Here is an 18,288-nt window from a genome sequence, read left to right on the forward strand (position 1 = left end):
CAGGCTTTCACAACTAAATCATCACCACCCCAGTCCCAGGCAGACAGGGATTCTGGGTCAGTGGGACCCATCAGGTTTTCTCTGGTATCCCACTGGTCCAGTCCAATCCTGTAATTATCTACCTTGCCTTAGACAACAGATTTTTTGTGATTTAAACAATAGGGAAAAAGAATATTCAACTCTAGCTTCATTCATTGAATGCATGTTGAAAAAGGGGGCATACGGCACCTTTGAGAATACTATACATTTAAAATATTTGGTGAATTAATGTGTTTTCTACTATACCTCAGGCATTCAGTAAAAAAAAATTGTAATTGTAGGTTTATATAATGTAAACGTGGAGGTATTGCCATTTTTACAAGTTAAATGTAGGAGCCAGCTTATAAAAAGGTGGCATTAATGGCATGTCCTTACTGCAATCACATTCCATAGATATATAGTCCTCTTATCCTCAAAATACATTTATTAAATTACATTAACATAACACCCCCAGTATTTCTTATAGAAAGTAAAAATATAGAAGTAAAAATTATCAAATGATGCAGGAAAGACACTTATTACTGACAAAAGTGTCGTGTGTGTAAATAAAATGTGTATAATTTCCCTTGATTAATCACATTTCAAGAAGTCTCATTGCTCTGGTGCTAGAATCATACTATTCTTGTAAGGTCAGTTTTATCCTTGACAAACTCTTACTAAAATATTAAGGAAGGAAAAGTCCCTGGGGCATCCCAACTATAATCTCAGGCAGGCTCAACAGGCTGCACTACAAAGTCACAAGGTGAATTCTACTGGTGCCCAATATTGAGCATTCAGCACATCAGATCAACAGCTCAGTGCTTTCCCAGTAGTTAAAGGAGATCAGCCTTACTGCCAAGCCTTTTTAAGTAGAGATTCTGAAATTGTGGGCCTAGGCAATCCCAAAGCAGTGCATTGGAACACTGCCCCTGTTTTGCCAATTTACATATTACTGGAACTATAACAGAATGACTGCACAATATTAACTCCTCAGCACTCTAAATAACAATGAAATGTGCCACAGAATGGTTTTGGCCCTCTTTAGCTTCTTATCATGCCTTGGCAGTGGCACTTAAAATATTCACCATTTTGCACTGATTTTAGATTATGGTTGACAATGCTACCAGGAAGGGGATTTTCTGTGTTCACCCAATGATACAAATTTGCCAAGATTTTTTTCAGTGCTGTGTGGCTCCCTACCTGTATAGACATAGCAGAGAGAGATTATTACATCCATGTTTTTATATATATGTACCATATTTTTGGCTAAGGGGGACTGAGGAATAAAATTCAGGACTTCAAAAGAGGGTTTTTGAAGATCTAAAAACCTCTGCTACAAAAGGCTGTCACATTTGTTATGAACAAAGATGTTTCAGATATATTCCCTTTCAAATACACGTTTCATCTACAGCATAAATCAGATATGGCAGCACTGTTCTATAGCTAAAAGTGGCCTTTGGACAAAACAGAATATGCTACTGCAATTGACAAAGTTTCAATTATGTTTCAAATAAAGCCAGTTTTGAACAAAAATGATAGATGCCTCAATTTTGGAAGTTAGAAGCAGTTTTATAAGAGGTCACAGAGTGCAGAGTGGAATTTCCTCTAGTGGGTACAGGTCAATGGCCAGAGAGTTTCACACAATGTAATCAAAGTTATTGTAGCTGTGACATGTGGAAATGTTGATCCACCCTGTAACACATTTATGCATCCGTTTCCGAATTGAAAGCAATAAGGAGTGGCATCTCTAGCGCAATATCCACAGAGTAATACGTGATAAAAAGCACAAGTACATTTATGGCTCTGGCACACGGGGAGATTAGTCGCCCGCGACAAATCTCCCTTTTCGCGGGCGACTAATCTCCCCGAATTGCCATCCCACCGGCGAAAATGTAAATCGCCAGTGGGATGGCATACGCGGCACCGCGATTACAACGAGATCGCGGAAGTTTCCTCTCAAGGCAACTAATTTTCCTGTGTGCCAGAGCCCTTAGGTTGAAAACAATACAGAGCTACTAGAAGCAGCTACTTGTCATGGCTACAGAAATAGACAATGCTGATCATTTACCGATAACTGTCTCTACGTGTGTTTTAGCAGAGGCAGTTATCAGTATTGTCTATGGCAGGGTATTTTCTGGAGTTTAGTAGCTGTGACATGTAGCTCTTACTAAGTAGCTCTGCGAGTCTACCTTTAGAGCACATTATACAGTGAAAAGCTGCATGCACTGGCACACCAAGGACATTTTACATAGCAAGTGGTTTTAGCACTGCAAACATATCATACAGTGAAAGGCACTGGCACCCTCAAAAAAATTGTACAGTAGATACCAGGACCGCAAGAACATTATAGGATAAGAGTCAGTGGACACGGACATGTAAAGGCCACTATATACAGCGAGTCAGTGGGCAGCAATATTCCCTCTAATTTCTTTTTGGCTCTGTTTGCAGAAAAGTGGGTGTGCCAGAATAAGTACAAAATGATGTGCTTTGATGCAGTGGCTCTTCTAGTCTTGTGTATAAATGCAAAAATGTTTGTTGCATTTAAAAAAATGTGATGAAACTTGACTGCACTGAAAACAGTTCTGAACCGATAAAGAAGAATATAATGGAAATTAATTAGCTGAGGAGTTAAAGTGCTCTCAAATGTGCATCAAATACACAAAAATTGCAGTGTGTACGAGCCCTTAAAATGGTCTATGACGATTTATTCATCCAGATTATGATATACAGTATCTAGTAGAATTAAGTCTAAAACAACTGGACTTTTCTTGAAAAACATTTCCCACTCATCCTAGTGGCTTCTTCAGTTCAAAATGAACTAAAGAAGCCATTCGGATGAGTGGTGAAAAATTTTCAAGACAACTCAGAAAAATCCAATTGTTTTAGACTTAATTATACTAGATACTGTAAAGCCCTCAAAATTACTTGACTTTATACCATGTGACAGCAGAAAGTAACTATTCTTCCCTAGGATTCACTAATTTGCACACGCAATTTAGGATTTCATCAAATCCTTCATTGATGTTTAGGTTTTTTTGTGCATGTTGGAAATCTGACCAGCTCACCCCTATAAGACTCTCCCGGCCCTGGCAAAACAACTTTAAACTATCTGCTACTGCAAAACTGTGCACTTCTAACACCCTCACCCAGTTCAGATTTCAGAACAGTTTGAGAGTTGTAGTTCTGTAAAATTAACTAGCACATCAGACTTTTTAACTGTCATGACCTTCCCAGCTCATGTTTCAATACAGATGGCATTTCTAACCAAATAGAAGTTGGATGACAAGAGGTTCCACATGCCACAAAAAAAAAAACAGTCCTGAATAACAGTGAATTTGTGAACAAGGCCATTTACATGCACAGTATCAATATGTTCATCATTGGCATAAAGCACACCAGATAAGCAACAGCATACTTTACACTGACCTTAGGTGAATTTCAAAAACCCAAGGTGAATTTCCAAACAGTTTCCCCCCATCAACTATTTTTCCTTCTATGGTCTAGAAAGAGTATCCTGAACACACAAATCTGAATTAATACTGCACACATTAATGCATCTGCATGTGTTCGGATCATCAGTCTTAACTGGTCACATAATTTCATTACATGTGACACATTTGTATTTTCAATGCAAACCTTCTGAATAGCTCACCACACTGTCAGTCACACAGAAATCAAGTGTACATAATCTGATTGATGTTATATGCTAGGGATTCTTTAGTGAGATCCCTTTAAAACCAGTAACATTTCTTTCCACAACAGTAATTACAATGAGGTGCATAATTAATTGTAAACCAATTATCGGTTTGTGCTCTTCACTCCCTGGCTTAATTTGGGTCCCCTGAGAAAAAGATTAAGAAATCCTGCTCTATGCAGATGAATAGGAATTGTTCCAGTGACTCAGGTCAGTCAAAATTGCAGCTGCAACTGCTTTCAACTTTAAACTGCATTTCCACAGATATTAATTAGGCAAGCGTATACATTCATGCAATAAGGCTGAATGTTTAATATCAGATCAAATACTGTAGAGCAAACAAGGCCTTACCTACTATATGATTTTCTTTTACCCTGGATAAACTGCAGCCTTTGGAGCTAGTGTAAGCAATGCATTTCATAGCATAGTGTGTTGCTTTCATGATTTTACAGTGTACAGCACTGTACAGCTAGGGCAATGCAGTTACATGAATATTCCTTAATGGGCACCAAACACCCTGTGGCACTTTTATTTAGGGATTCAAAGGGGGGGTCATTTAGGGGGGGGTCATTTAAGCTCTTGTCAAACATACACAATACAAATCTGCTCTACAAACATCACAATGTTACAGAACTCAGAACAACGGACCATTTCTTGCGCAAGAAGAATATTATCATCGCCAAGACAATGCAGAAGTGTATATTGGTACAAGACAATGCAGACTTACCTAATCTATTCTGTTTCGGTCCCACCCTTTCACTCGGTACATTGAACAGGGATGCCCGAACTGGCATTGGGGGGGCTTTCATTTCATCTTTAACCGTAAAGCTAGTAACGCAGTGATTTTTATACAGCACTACAGCTCCCAGAATCCATAGAGAGAGGTGCGTTCTAGTGTACAAACGTGCCAAAGGGATGATGGTTGCACATCTCTACACTGAAGCTACAAAGCAGCATCTTGTAAGCTACACACGCCCGCAATCATTCAGTCACAACAGTGCTTTTCTCAGTATACTATAATGTGTACATAGCAATCTTTACCTCACAGTGGGCCTTTGTCTCAGTCCTCCCCCGGCTTTTTCTCGTCTCTTTTTAATCTCCAACTCCCCTGTACAATGAAAAGGAACTCCCTTTGCCCAGCCCCCAGAATCTGCAGATCAGATATTTAAAACAGCAGTGAGCGGCTGGCCCTGGGGGATTGTGGGAAATTGAGTCTTTTCGTCCCCCTTCTGTACGTGGAAGGCAAAGAATTTGGTGCATCTTGGTAACTACAAATCCCACTGCACTCAAAGGAATGAAAGACAGATGAGCTAGGAAAGAGACTGTGGGTGTTAAAGTACACCAAATAGGAATCCCCCTCTGGCCCCTAGGGCTGATTTGTCTGTACCTCTGGAAGGTCATGACTGTTAAAAAAGCTAATGTGCTATTTAATTCCACAGAACTACAACTCTCAAACTGGGCTGGTAGCTGAGGCAGGTTGGAGTGCTACAAATACACAGTTTTGCAGCAGCTAGAGAGTTGTAAGCTGTGTTACCTTGAATCTATTAGATTTATTCTTAAAAAATATAAAGTCTGTATAAGGTAATGGTAGAGATGCACCAAATCCACATTTTTTGGATTCTCGCATTTATCTAATACCAAAGGATTTAAGCAACTCTTAATTTTCATGTAATCACTTTTATAAAGTCATTTATAAGGCTTCTTGCACGCAGGCATTTAAGACACATTTAAATGCACCTAAATGCAACAGTTGGTTCATTTCATTACATTCTGCCTGTTTGTACTCATGTATGCTTAGAAAAGTGTTTAATTGCAGAAATAATGTTGTCTTAATTCCCATTAGTAACCTCATTAAAAAAAAAAAAAAGTATTGTTTTTAATCTTTCCAGTTAACTCGATGTGACCTTAGGGCAATGACCTATGGGGAGATTAGTTGCCGAGTAATCTCCCGGTGGAAAGGCAGATGCCATTCTTCATTTTCCAAAATCGCATGAAATTTTCTACAGGAGGGAACTTCACACAACTTCTGAAAAACGTGTATGCCTGCCACCAGCAATTCATTTTATTGACGGTGGGAAGGCATTTTGGGTAAATCAGTCGCCTGCAGTAGCAGAGATTTTACCATGGGTGACTAATCTCCCTGTAGACCAGCGGTTCTCAACCTGGGGGTCGCCTAAGACCATCAGAAAAAACATATTTTCGATGGTGTTAGGAATAATTTTATGGTTGGGGCTCACCACAACATGAGGAACTGTATTAAAGGGTTGTGGTATTAGGAAGGTTGAGGACCACTGCCATAGACCATCAGCACATGCAGCTGAGAGTAGGCCATATTCTGTTACCCTGTATACAAAACTACAGCTCTCAGTATCCACAGACAGAGATGTGTCTTAAGGTGGCCATACATGTTCAGATTTTGGTTTTCTTCCAACAAACTTCAGATATTGATTGTACATTTAAATGCAACAATCTAAAACAAACATTCACACTGAAATTGTAGGATAAAGCCCTAAAAATAACAAATTAGAGCAGTGCTGTCCAACTTCTGTTGTACCGAGGGCCGGAATTTTTCCGACCTACGTGGTGGAGGGCCGATAATGGAAGCCAGTTTTGGCCACTCCCCTTTTTGAAACTGCACCCACTTGAAACCACACCCATGTTATCACATGACCATACCCATATTAATGGTTGTAGTACAGCAAAAACCTGCCATACTCTGCCTGCCCTACCCTGCCTGTGTGTGCCATACTCTGCCTTCCCTACCCTGCCTGTGTGCCATACTTGGCTGGTTTTTGCCATACTTGGCCTGTGTGTGCCATACTCTGCCTTCCCTACCCTGCCTGCGTGTGCCATACTCTGCCTTCCCTACCCTGCCTGTGTGTGCCATACTCTGCCTTCCCTACCCTGCCTGCGTGTGCCATACTCTGCCTTCCCTACCCTGCCTGTGTGTGCCATACTCTGCCTTCCCTACCCTGCCTGTGAGTGCCATACTCTGCCTTCCCTACCCTACCTGTGTGTGCCATACTCTCTCTGCCCTGTATGGCACACACAGGCAGCCTACAGTGACACAATGCTGGCACTGCTCCTACAGTCTGCACAATAACTATATATTAAAAAACTTTTTAATTGCAGTACCACCTCAGTATATGTTCTTTTTGTAGTGTGCAGGGATTATTTGTGGGTTTCTACTGCTCCTGAGGTGTGAACAGGGGAACAATATGGGTGATTACAGCCTGAGCCTGAGGTGTGAACACTGCAGGGGGTGAACAATGCAGAGATTAAAAGGTGTGAACAACACAGGGAATTACATATTTAAACAATACAGTCTGATTCTGAGGTGAGAACCATGCAGGGGGGCAGTTAATCACAGTACTGATACCATTTAAAGCTTACACAAGAGTAAGCCATCAAAGCAGCCAGACAGGTGGGGGGCCACACAGAGGGGGGTCGAGGGCCGCATGCGGCCCGCGGGCCGCCAGTTGGACAGCACTGAATTAGAGGATGTTCTGAACATGAAATAGTTTCCTGTCACCAACTGTACAAAAGTGACTTCCTGGAAGTGCACTGTAGGTCTCCCAAGGATGTCGTCAGATACAGAATACATGTGCAGATTTTATCATTATCGAACAAAATTTTCTAACCTGTCCGATCACCACAGTAGGAAAATTATCAGGAGGATAATTTAGAGCCCACACATGGTCCAAATATCAGTGCGTGTAAGGCCAGTTTTAGTGTAGCAATCTTTTCACAGCGGGCCCTTGTTACAATCCACCCCAGGCTTTTCCTATGTCCTCTTTTTAGTCTCCAACTCCCCTGTATAATAAATAGGAACCCCCTTTTCTCAGCCCACAGAATCTGCTGTAAGCACAACAATATAAACTCACCAATCATTTTGCTGAAACCACGGTAAAACCCTGCAACTGCTGGGGGCCAGGAACTACAGGGGGCCCTGTGGGAATGAAAAGCAGCTGTAATATATGATTCTGGAAAAAGTTTAGGGGCCCAACCCCAACCATCCAGTGGAATTACATCAATGTTAAAGGACAATGAAAGGTTAATATAAATTAAAAGTAAGTCTAAAGGCATTCTTTTTAAGTACTTACTGCATATCTAAATTCCCATATCCCTGCTTGCTTCTCTGAGATATGGTGCTGGCAGCCTACAGCAGTGTGAAGACTACATCACTGAAATCTCTCTGTCCTTCCTGTAGGCTGCCAGTGGCAGCCTTCCTATTCTCTGAGCATGTGTGTAACTTGAACCTGTCTGCTGTTCTGAGCTACACATGCCCACCAGCCAATCAGAAGCGGATCTGGCAGAGGGGAGGGGGGGGAGGGAATGAAACACATATGCAGTATGAAGCAAGGAGGGAAAGGAAGGGAGAATACATTTTTAGAGATGGCTGCCTGTTCTAGAAAATGTGAAGTAAGTGTGACTGAGTAAATATTTGATTAGGTGAGCCAAAAGTGTGGCGTTTTTACTAAACAATAGGAGGACTATTGGGCAGTATGCTTTTTAAATTTTGACTTGCATTCTCCTTTAAGGGTTTCCTAGAATCAATATGGACACTTCCATACAATTCATCAGGGCTGGCTGGATGGAAACATAGTCATATTGTCTATCAAAATTGTTTAGCCACATTAGTGTGGGGTCTACTTAAGTAATGTCTTATCAAGATCTACCGCTGCAATTTCATTAACTTATCAGTGTTGTGTTACAGAATGTAACAGAATGCAAAATGTAATGGTGGCCATACATGTTACAATTGTAAGGAAAGATCGTTCATACTCTCTAAAGGTGGCCACACACGTGGCGATTTTAGATCTTTCGTGCGACCATCGGTCGCACGAAAGATCGTACAACCCGCCACTAACCGTTCAGGGCTGAAACGACAGATAAGGAGGTAGAAACAATAGGATTTCTACCTCCTTTTGCCGATTCAGCCCCGAAGACAGATTTTGCTCAGGTCAAAATCTTTAATCCGGCCCGATCGGCGAGTCGACCTTTATCAGCAGCATCCTGCGATATCGGTTGACTCACCGACTTGCCATTCACGCACCGCATATCGTACGAAGCGAGGTTTCGTACGATATTATCGGTGCGTGTATGGGCAGCTTAACGTTTAGAATTGAATTGTCCAATATGCAGGTAGAAATAAAACCATTCTACCCCTATTCTACACCTATCTACAGTGGAGGAAATAATTATTTGACCCCTCACTGATTTTGTAAGTTTGTCCAATGACAAAGAAATGAAAAGTCTCAGAACAGTATCATTTCAATGGTAGGTTTATTTTAACAGTGGCAGATAGCACATCAAAAGGAAAATCGAAAAAATAACTTTAAATAAAAGATAGCAACTGATTTGCATTTCATTGAGTGAAATAAGAGAACCCTCTAACAAAAAAAGACTTAATACTTAGTGGAAAAACCCTTGTTTGCAAGCACAGAGGTCAAACGTTTCTTGTAATTGATGACCAAGTTTGCGCACATTTTAGGAGGAATGTTGGTCCACTCCTCTTTGCAGATCATCTCTAAATCCCTAAGGTTTCGAGGCTGTCTCTGTGCAACTCTGAGCTTGAGCTCCCTCCATAGGTTTTCTATTGGATTAAGGTCCGGAGACTGACTAGGCCACTCCATGACCTTAATGTGCTTCTTCTTGAGCCACTCCTTTGTTGCCTTTGCTGTATGTTTTGGGTCATTGTCGTGCTGGAACACCCATCCACGACCCATTTTCAGTTTCCTGGCAGAGGGAAGGAGGTTGTCATTCAGGATTTCACGATACATGGCTCCGTCCATTTTCCCGTTAATGCGAATAAGTTGTCCTGTGCCCTTAGCAGAAAAACACCCCCAAAGCAAAATGTTTCCACCCCCATGCTTGACGGTGGGGACGGTGTTTTGGGGGTCATAGGCAGCATTTTTCTTCCTCCAAACACAGCGAGTTGAGTTAATGCCAAAGAGCTCTATTTTGGTCTCATCAGACCACAGCACCTTCTCCCAGTCACTCACAGAATCATTCAGGTGTTCATTGGCAAACTTCAGACGGGCCTGCACATGTGCCTTCTTGAGCAGGGGGACCTTGCGAGCCCTGCAGGATTTTAATCCATTGCGGTGTAATGTGTTTCCAATGGTTTTCTTGGTGACTGTGGTCCCTGCTAATTTGAGGTCATTAACTAACTCCTCCCGTGTAGTTCTAGGATGCTTTTTCACCTTTCTCAGAATCATTGACACCCCACGAGGTGAGATCTTGCGTGGAGCCCCAGAGCGAGGTCGATTGATGGTCATTTTGTGCTCCTTCCATTTTCGAACAATCGCACCAACAGTTGTCACCTTCTCTCCCAGCTTCTTGCTAATGGTTTTGTAGCCCATTCCAGCCTTGTGCAGGTCTACAATTTTGTCTCTGACATCCTTGGACAGCTCTTTGGTCTTTCCCATGTTGGAGAGTTTGGAGTCTGCTTGATTGATTGATTCTGTGGACAGGTGTCTTTTATACAGGTGACTAGTTAAGACAGGTGTCCTTAATGAGGTTGACTAATTGAGTAGAAGTGTCTAACCACTCTGTGGGAGCCAGAACTCTTAATGGTTGGTAGGGGTTTAAAAACTTATTTCACTCAATGAAATGCAAATCAGTTGCTATCTTTTATTTAAAGTTATTTTTTCGATTTTCCTTTTGATGTGCTATCTGCCACTGTTAAAATAAACCTACCATTGAAATGATACTGTTCTGAGACTTTTCATTTCTTTGTCATTGGACAAACTTACAAAATCAGTGAGGGGTCAAATAATTATTTCCTCCACTGTATCTGATTCAGTACTAAGTGCTTGCCGGTGCTTAGGCACCTTCAAAGGTGGGCAATCAAAATTTTCCATCCAGCTTGATCGACAAGACAACCGATATCCAAGGCCTTTGCCGATATCAGTCTTCTCATCTTCCACCATACACACACTGAATATACTACAGAATTAAGTTACAATAATATCAGAGTATGTATGGCCAGCTTGGCTGTGGTGTTTCTGGCTCTGCTACTTTCATTTTTTCAGATTACTGGAAGCTGAAATGTAACACTAGTTACACTCATTTCAGCAGTTTGTATTTAAATCTAAAAACAAATAAATAAGGTTGAGGAGACTGCCTCATACAGACAAAAGCAAACAAAAGGAATTCTGGGAAGGAATTCCAAACTGTTAAAAAAATCCCATTTACATGGGTTTATCCTATAGGCTACAGCTCACCCACTGGGTTTGAAGCTGAAGCCAGGACAATAGCTGATCAGATTCCCAACTACAGACCGGTTTTACCTTTCTTGAGGCTCATCAGTGTAGTGCAGGGTTATTTAAATCTAAGTAATAGGATGCAATCATTTGACTTATCGTATTGTTTTCTTCAAGTAGATTCATGACACATGGTGCATATTCTTCGCTGGCATAAAAACACCTGCAAAGAATATGCTCTGTTTGCCATGATCCATACAATGTTTATTTAGTAATACATACAAAGGATGCACTGAATCCAGAATTTTTAGGTTTGGCCAAATACTCAGTCTACTGCTGCAAAAAATTTGGCTGAATACGATATGAGAATGGACAATGAAAAAGTTGCATCATCCGTGCCCAAAAAGGTGTTGTCCTGGCGCTCTGGTTATCGAAAAACTGTGCTGGCCCCAGGTACATGCAGTCCAGCAATCATCTTCCGTCTTCTTTCTTCGCAATAGCAGCTACCCCCGGGCTGGTGTGATTTTTTGCTAACAGGAGCACCAGCTGGGAGTATCAATGGGGGAGTGCTTAAAATTTTGGCACCCCCCCAGTGATTCCACCTTTCCTTTTCCTTTAAAAGTATTCTCTACCCACACAATGTATAAAAATTGCAATTCTAAGCAACCTATAAATATACATTAATTACACAATTTCAAAACAGTGTGATTGTTTATATTCTCTGCACTCCTGATTATCACTCCTGAAACAAGGTTGCATAAGCCAGTTGATAAAAGACCCAGAAGAGATTTGACTTCTGCTGCACTGCTTCAAGAGTCACAACCAGACATAAAAGGACAAATAAATGCTGCATGAAATTGCAATCACTTTTAACGTTCCACTGAAGTTTCACAATTTTTTTTCATAGTATCATTTTTATTGTTTTGGTAACATGGGAGGGGGGAGGGAAAAGGAAGGGGAAGGGAGGGGGAGCAAAGGAGTTACACAGTATTTAGGCACGAATCCAAGTTACATATAGTGATGTGCACAGTGTTATACAGAAATTTTAAGAAAAAGGAGGCATACAGTACAGAGATATGAACTCTAGAGCAGACACATGGCAATTACTATTCTGAAAGGATTAGAGCAGGTTAGCATAGTCCTCCATGCTGAGTGTGAAGTTTAGTAGCCTAGGGGCCTCATATTCCTGCAGGTATGCCGGGGAAGTTTCACAATTAATGTAAATTTCAAAGTTGTTTTTTTTTCAATTGCACAAAAAAAGTATTGTTGTATTATTACAGAGAAAAGCAAATTAGTACCAAATGAAGAATTGTTAGGACACTGCTATATAATCCAGCACATGCTGGATAAAGAGTTTGAGGTTAATACATCCAGTACCTTTATTGCCATTTCTTTATTTTTTTTATTTTATTTCTCTATCCACTCCTGTCTAATGCCTCATATTATGTATATATTTTTTGTTTCATTTAAGATGGGCGAATGCAGTAGTTTTTTGTATTGTGTTACATGCATTCTTACTGACAGGGGTTTAACAACTTTTATTCTTACACCAGAACCCCTGATTTTATGTTTTACTGGGGGCCAAAAAAAATTGGCGTAATTTTTGGGAAACTATAAAATGTGGGAAGGAAATAATTTTGCTTACCTGCACCAGGCCACATAAACATAATTTCCAGAAAACCATAATTTCTGGATACATAAAATCTGGGATATAAAATACTTTATATACAGTATGGGGTTGGTGCCTCTCTTAGCTGAATAATCCACGTTCCCCTGGGTTATACTGTGATATTAATAGAAATATACCTCCAACTGGTGTATTTTTCAGTAAGGGGAAGCAGTCTATGCTCCAAGGTAAGCAGTCATTATCCCTAAAGTGCACCCACCAAACTGGCAACCCCTGTAATTGTAGCTTTTGTTTCCATAAATAAAATAATTTGCCTATAGGTAAAAGGTGAATACATTATACAAGAGAAATGGCACTTCCTATTATTCCATGTGTTCTGGGGGATTTTTTATTTGAACTGGGATCATGTTTACACTGCCAGGTATTCTGGGCTATTATACACAGAGCTGGTCCTATATTTTTATGTTACCACATGGAGACAATTTACCTAATATTGGTACTGCATTTAAACTATATTCTGGAATAGTATGTATCAGGCTGACACTGCAATGTACCTGCTTGCATGAATTCTTGCGCTATTTGTCTAATCAAGTATACAGCTGTGTTAGCTTCTCCAAAACAAAAAGTCACCCTCTGTCAATGTTCCCTCTAATTTATTTTTGACTATGTGCGCAAAAAAAATCTTTTGTGTAAGCACTTTAAACTTGCGTCTGCATTTTTGAAAACAGGTCAGAATAAATACAAAATTTTGTGTTTTCGCACAAAACTTTTGTGTGCACTGGCCTCAAAATTTGTGTGCATGTGCACAGCTTAGAGGGAACATTGCTTCTCTCTATCACTGCACCACAACTGGAGCTGCTAGCACCTTTACTGTGTGGGCAATGAAACAAATGTCTCCTAAAAATAATGCAGGTTTTTTCTCCCTAATGCAGATGTGTGTCCCTCTCAGGCTAGTACCACATGTGGCTGTTTCTCGGCCTCCACCCACTTGCTCATGACTCTGCACCAACAGGCACTGTGTTGGCCTGGAAACATGATGTGGATTTCAGCACAAAAATTCATGTTTTCTTCTCTGCTCTGCGTGTATGCAAAGTTCCTATCAGTGGAGAGACACAAATTAGTGGATACCAGATTGGCTGTCTCCCACTAGCCTAAAGTGTGAATCCAAGAGTGTGAGTTGGTGCAAGTGAGTCAGTAAGACAAGTGTGACAATTGCATCTGATGGACTAGTAATAAATAAATCTGCATGTGGAGAGGGGGAGGGTACTTCCTTTTCCAGGACCCTGCCAGTTATTGTTACATTACTGTGCCCAAGGCACTGATTTTCTTGCTAAGTGGACAAAGATGACTGCATTAGCTCAGAGTTATGAGTCAGTGTAGCTCATACCCCCCTCCCTTCCACACACTATTATATAATTTCCTCTGCACAGCATTTCTTTTCCCCATCAGGCTAGTTAACTCCATAACCATTTCAGCTGTCCCATAGTTCTCTCGTTCAAGTGTATTAACCCTCCTTATCCCAAGATTTGTGCTTTTGCCACTGAAATATTTGTGATGCTTTTACCTACATGCCCTCCATGAAAAATAATTTGTGGAAACCCATGCCAAACAGGGTACCATGAGAACACCCGGTGGGCCCCACCACAGAATCATTGGTGGAGGAGCATCACATTCTGGACAGTGTCTAGCCCTCTGAGAGGCAATTATCAGGGCCACTCCTGCCATGAGGCCAGCACTGGGCCCCTTAGGCAACCCGGCCAGTCTGGCCACTCACGACTCCCCTCCACCTTCCCCCATGAAAGCGCAAGTGTGCACATGCGCATAAGTATCAGCGCCCATGCACACACAGCCAATTCAAAGTCAGGCAGAAAGATGGTTAAGGTGGGTGGTGAGGGGGGGCAATGGGGGACAAGGGTCAGGACTAGGGATAGGCAAAAAATATACATGCCTGGTGCCCCCTGAATGCTGTGGCCTAGGCATGCACCTCTTCTGCCTACCCCTAGTTCCAGCCTTGTCTGAAGCGAGCTAGCTGAAACAAGCAAGAGGCTGAAGCAAGCGGCCAGTTACCATGGGTGGCAAAAACCACCTCTGGTAACTTAAAGGAACAGTAACACCAAAAAATGAAAGTGTATAAAAGTAACTAAAATATAATGTGCTGCTGCCCTGCACTGGTAAAAGTTGTGTATTTACTTCAGAATGTCTACTATAATTTATATAAATAAGCTGCTATGTAGCCATGGAGGCTACAGGCACATAGCAGATAACAGATAAAACACTATTGTATTCTACAGAACTTATCTGTTATCTGCTATGTAACCTGTGCCTTTTCTCCTCTTTTCCAGCTTGAATGGCTGCCCCCGTGGCTACACAGCAGCTTATTATATAAATTATAGTAGTGTTACTGTAGCAAACACACCAGTTTTACCAGTGCAGGGCAACAGTGCATTATATTTTTATTACTTTAAAGCTCTTTCATTTTTTGGTGTTACTGTTCCTTTAAAGAGTCAAATTTTTGTTTTTAAAACAGCAGGTTAGAAGAGCTCATTTATGTCCGAAAACACAGTTGTGATCTCCCCCAAATCCCACAGTTAGTTGCACATAAAACCATTAAAATTAATCATTAAGAGTACTTGTATCAAAATTCACTTGTAACACTTATAGTTGTGCTCAGTGCCACTTACTCTTCCCTGCCTTTCATTTCAAATTGGATGCTGCTGAGCCTGTTGATGCAGGGGAACCCTGGAGGTACTACCACCTCCTGACCATGCAGTAACTCCAGGGTTTCTTTCATGCCTAGCATCAATAGGTGCCATGATACCAGAATTCTGGAAAAAAAATGAGGGATTTAACATTTTTAACCACGCACGCAGCACAGGGTTCTCTTTACCCCTCCTGTTTCCTATTTTGCATATTAGGATTCAGATTTGGTTCAGTATTCAGCTGAATCTTTTATAAAGGGCTTGGCCAAATCCCAAAATAGTGGATTCAGTGCATACCCAAAAAATGCTGCATTGTGGGGAAAAAACATGGCAGTTGCACTCGCAGTTCACTTTGCTCACTGCACTTCATAAGCCCTCATATGTTTTATGGTTAAATGCTCTTTACTGTAATACTCATTTTAGTCACTAAATGGCACTGTGAGACAGGGAATATCCATGATGTAGAAGCAGGAGTTGGTTAATAAAGAAATGAAGAGTTGCATCAGGGTTCTTTGGCTGATGTTCAGAGATAATTAATGGAGTCAAGGGACTCTGCATATGAACGTCAGATAAAATATCTAGGTGAAAGCAATACTTTTATAGTTAGGCAAGCTAGTGTTATGGTAAGTTCAGTGTAACTTGCCTAGGTTGGTGACAGTCAGGAATAGGCAAACTAGCTGAACAGTTTAAGAATGGTCCCGCCCTCCCTCCTAACTTGTCTCTCTGACTGTCCCTAACTGCAATTTCTGCACTCATGTCCTCACGTTACCTAAAAATCAACATGGACAAAACTGAGCTGGTCATCTTCCCACTTTGCAACTCAATTCCCCTGCCTGACATCACTGTCTGCGTGGAAAATATCAATATAACCCCAATTCCACAAACTCGCTATCTAGGAGTCACATTTGACTCTGCTCTCTCTTTCATTCCCCACATTCAAACACTCTCTAAATCCTTATCCAAATGTAATTGTAAACCAATTTTTTGTGAATTGTCTATATGTACATGACATCACTGTTTTGGCTTTTGTACCCCTCTGTAAAGCACTGCTCGAACTGATGGTGCTATATAAATAATAATAAGGGTCAGCACCCCATTAGGACTAGCAAGTTAATAAACTATTGCAAACAGGACTGCTTTGTGCATGCAAACTTGAACCAGACAGCTGTTAGGGCAAGAAGGCCACTGAGGTCAGAACAGAAGCATATGGAATCATAATGGAGGCCATAAATTTAGCTGCATAAGGTTATTCTATGATGTGGGTGAAACACTATGGTATTCTTATGTGCTTCTCAATTGATAAGGGCTGTCTGTTGACAGTCACATAAGATTTTGGTAGAACAAAATATCTATAAATGTGTGTTTCTTCAGTGGCTAAATAATAATAAAAAGTATATTTTTAAGATAACATGCTTTTTTAACGAGCCAGTAACAGTAGATTTGTTTACTAAAGTATCTTCGGTACAAGCCCTATTCACTGAGCCAATGTTGGAAAAGGGAGGATTACTGTCCCTTTAAGTCAGGCATGATACAGCCTGGGCACTCTGTGCATTCGCTCTTGCTCTAAACCGGAAGTCAGCAGATCTTCAGCAGACAGACTTCTCTGCAGTGTAAATTTACATTTCTGTCCCTACAGCCAGCTTTTGTTTAAATTTTGGGGGAGGGTTGTGACAAATTCCAGACTTATATTTACACTGATTACAGAAACTCCTCCACTGCAAAGCTGACAAGACGTGCTGACTTCCGGTTTAAAGCAGGATCAAGCTCACAGAGGTACTCAGCTGTCTGGTGCCCGGTCTCACTATTTAGAAACTGCAATAGGAAACAAAATCTGTAAGTGTATTTTTTGGTAAAGCAGTTAAAAATATATAAAGGAGAATAGGATTAAAGTACATACTATTAAAGCAGTTTACAGATGGGTTATGATCTAAAATATTTTGGTCCTACTTTTTAAAGGGGAATTTATCATTAACATTAGTTCAGTGAATAGGGCTTGTGTTATACTTACTTGCCTGTTGTCTTTATTAGGAAATATGTATAGTTTTTGTTATTTCTTGCACTAAACATGGCATAATCTGAAATGAAAGTACAACCACATTCTTCTTTCTGTTCATCCAAGTGAAGTCAAAACAACTTGCCAGTCTACTGAGATGCCTCTGTATAATAAGCTGTTTCTTATCTGAAACCTTAACAGAGTGCATCTGGGTGATTGGAAAGGTAAATTTATACAGAGGGCTTCTAAGGCTAATGCCACACGAAGCGTATGGCGCATATTTTCGGCAAGCTGAAAAACCCTTGCCGAGAATACACGCCATACGCTTAAAACTCCTTTTAGCTGTGCCTGCGCCCGAATGAAATGAATACGCTCAGCTGCAGGCACATGTAGCCGACATCTGCATAAAAACCCGAGAAAATGCGAAGTCTCGGGTTTTTATGCTTATTCAATTCATTCAGGTGCAGGCACAGGTTGGGGTTTAGGTCCCACCAACTGAATATATAAGTGCAGCTCTATGTTGGCAGGAAATTGTAACTACATTTCTGTACTGCTTCTCAGTGCAGTTTTAGTATAGCTCTTACCCTCTGGCCGCTTGAGCACACTTTTAATGGCAGAATGGTGGCTCAGCGGGTAGACTTCTGCCTTGCAGCTCTGGGATCCTAAGTTTAATCCTAGCCAGGGCACCAGGGCCGCCATCAGGGGGGCACAGGGGGGCACAGGGGGGACAATCGTCCCGGGCCCGGACGTTTTTAGCTTTAAAGGGGGCCCGGCCTCGCTAAAGTTTTCTTAGCTCGGGCCCCCTTTAATCAAGTCTGGGCCCTCGCTTCCTTCGGCGGCATCCTCCGCTATGTGCCGCTACTTCTGTGCTTTTATAATGTTGCGCCCGTGAGTTCTGACGTCACACGCATGGGGCGCAACCTTATAAAAGCGCAGAAGTAGCGGGGAGCCGCGGCACATAGCGGAGGACACCGCGGCGGCAGGCAGCAGGCAACTCTTGTGATGTTAGACTTGTGAGGTTAGACTTGTGAGTGACTGATTGTCCATAA

General features: G+C 41.3%; 2 protein-coding genes across 9 annotated transcripts in view; one reads left to right on the forward strand and one right to left on the reverse strand.

Annotated features, from left to right (window-relative positions):
• st3gal2.1 (ST3 beta-galactoside alpha-2,3-sialyltransferase 2, gene 1) overlaps window positions 1-4,860 on the reverse strand; it is a 34,985-nt gene extending 30,125 nt beyond the window's left edge. The window contains exon 1 of one of the 2 annotated variants that reach the window (XM_002931660.5): window positions 4,754-4,860. The gene's annotated coding sequence lies outside the window, so the exon portion shown is untranslated. The other variant, XM_004914049.3, reaches the window with a different exon arrangement.
• An 11,964-nt stretch (window positions 4,861-16,824) lies between these two features.
• The window catches only part of fcsk (fucose kinase), a 28,484-nt gene continuing 27,020 nt past the window's right edge, over window positions 16,825-18,288 (forward strand). For 3 of the 7 annotated variants that reach the window (XM_004914045.4, XM_004914046.4, XM_004914047.4), the window contains exon 1: window positions 16,826-17,079. The gene's annotated coding sequence lies outside the window, so the exon portion shown is untranslated. Of the gene's footprint in view, window positions 17,080-18,288 lie in introns of all 7 variants that reach the window. The other 4 variants (XM_012962059.3, XM_002931688.5, XM_004914048.4 and 1 more) reach the window with 2 other exon arrangements.

This window comes from Xenopus tropicalis, chromosome 4 (genome assembly GCF_000004195.4).
Source record: "Xenopus tropicalis strain Nigerian chromosome 4, UCB_Xtro_10.0, whole genome shotgun sequence".
In the NCBI taxonomy this organism is placed as follows: Eukaryota; Metazoa; Chordata; class Amphibia; order Anura; family Pipidae; genus Xenopus; species Xenopus tropicalis.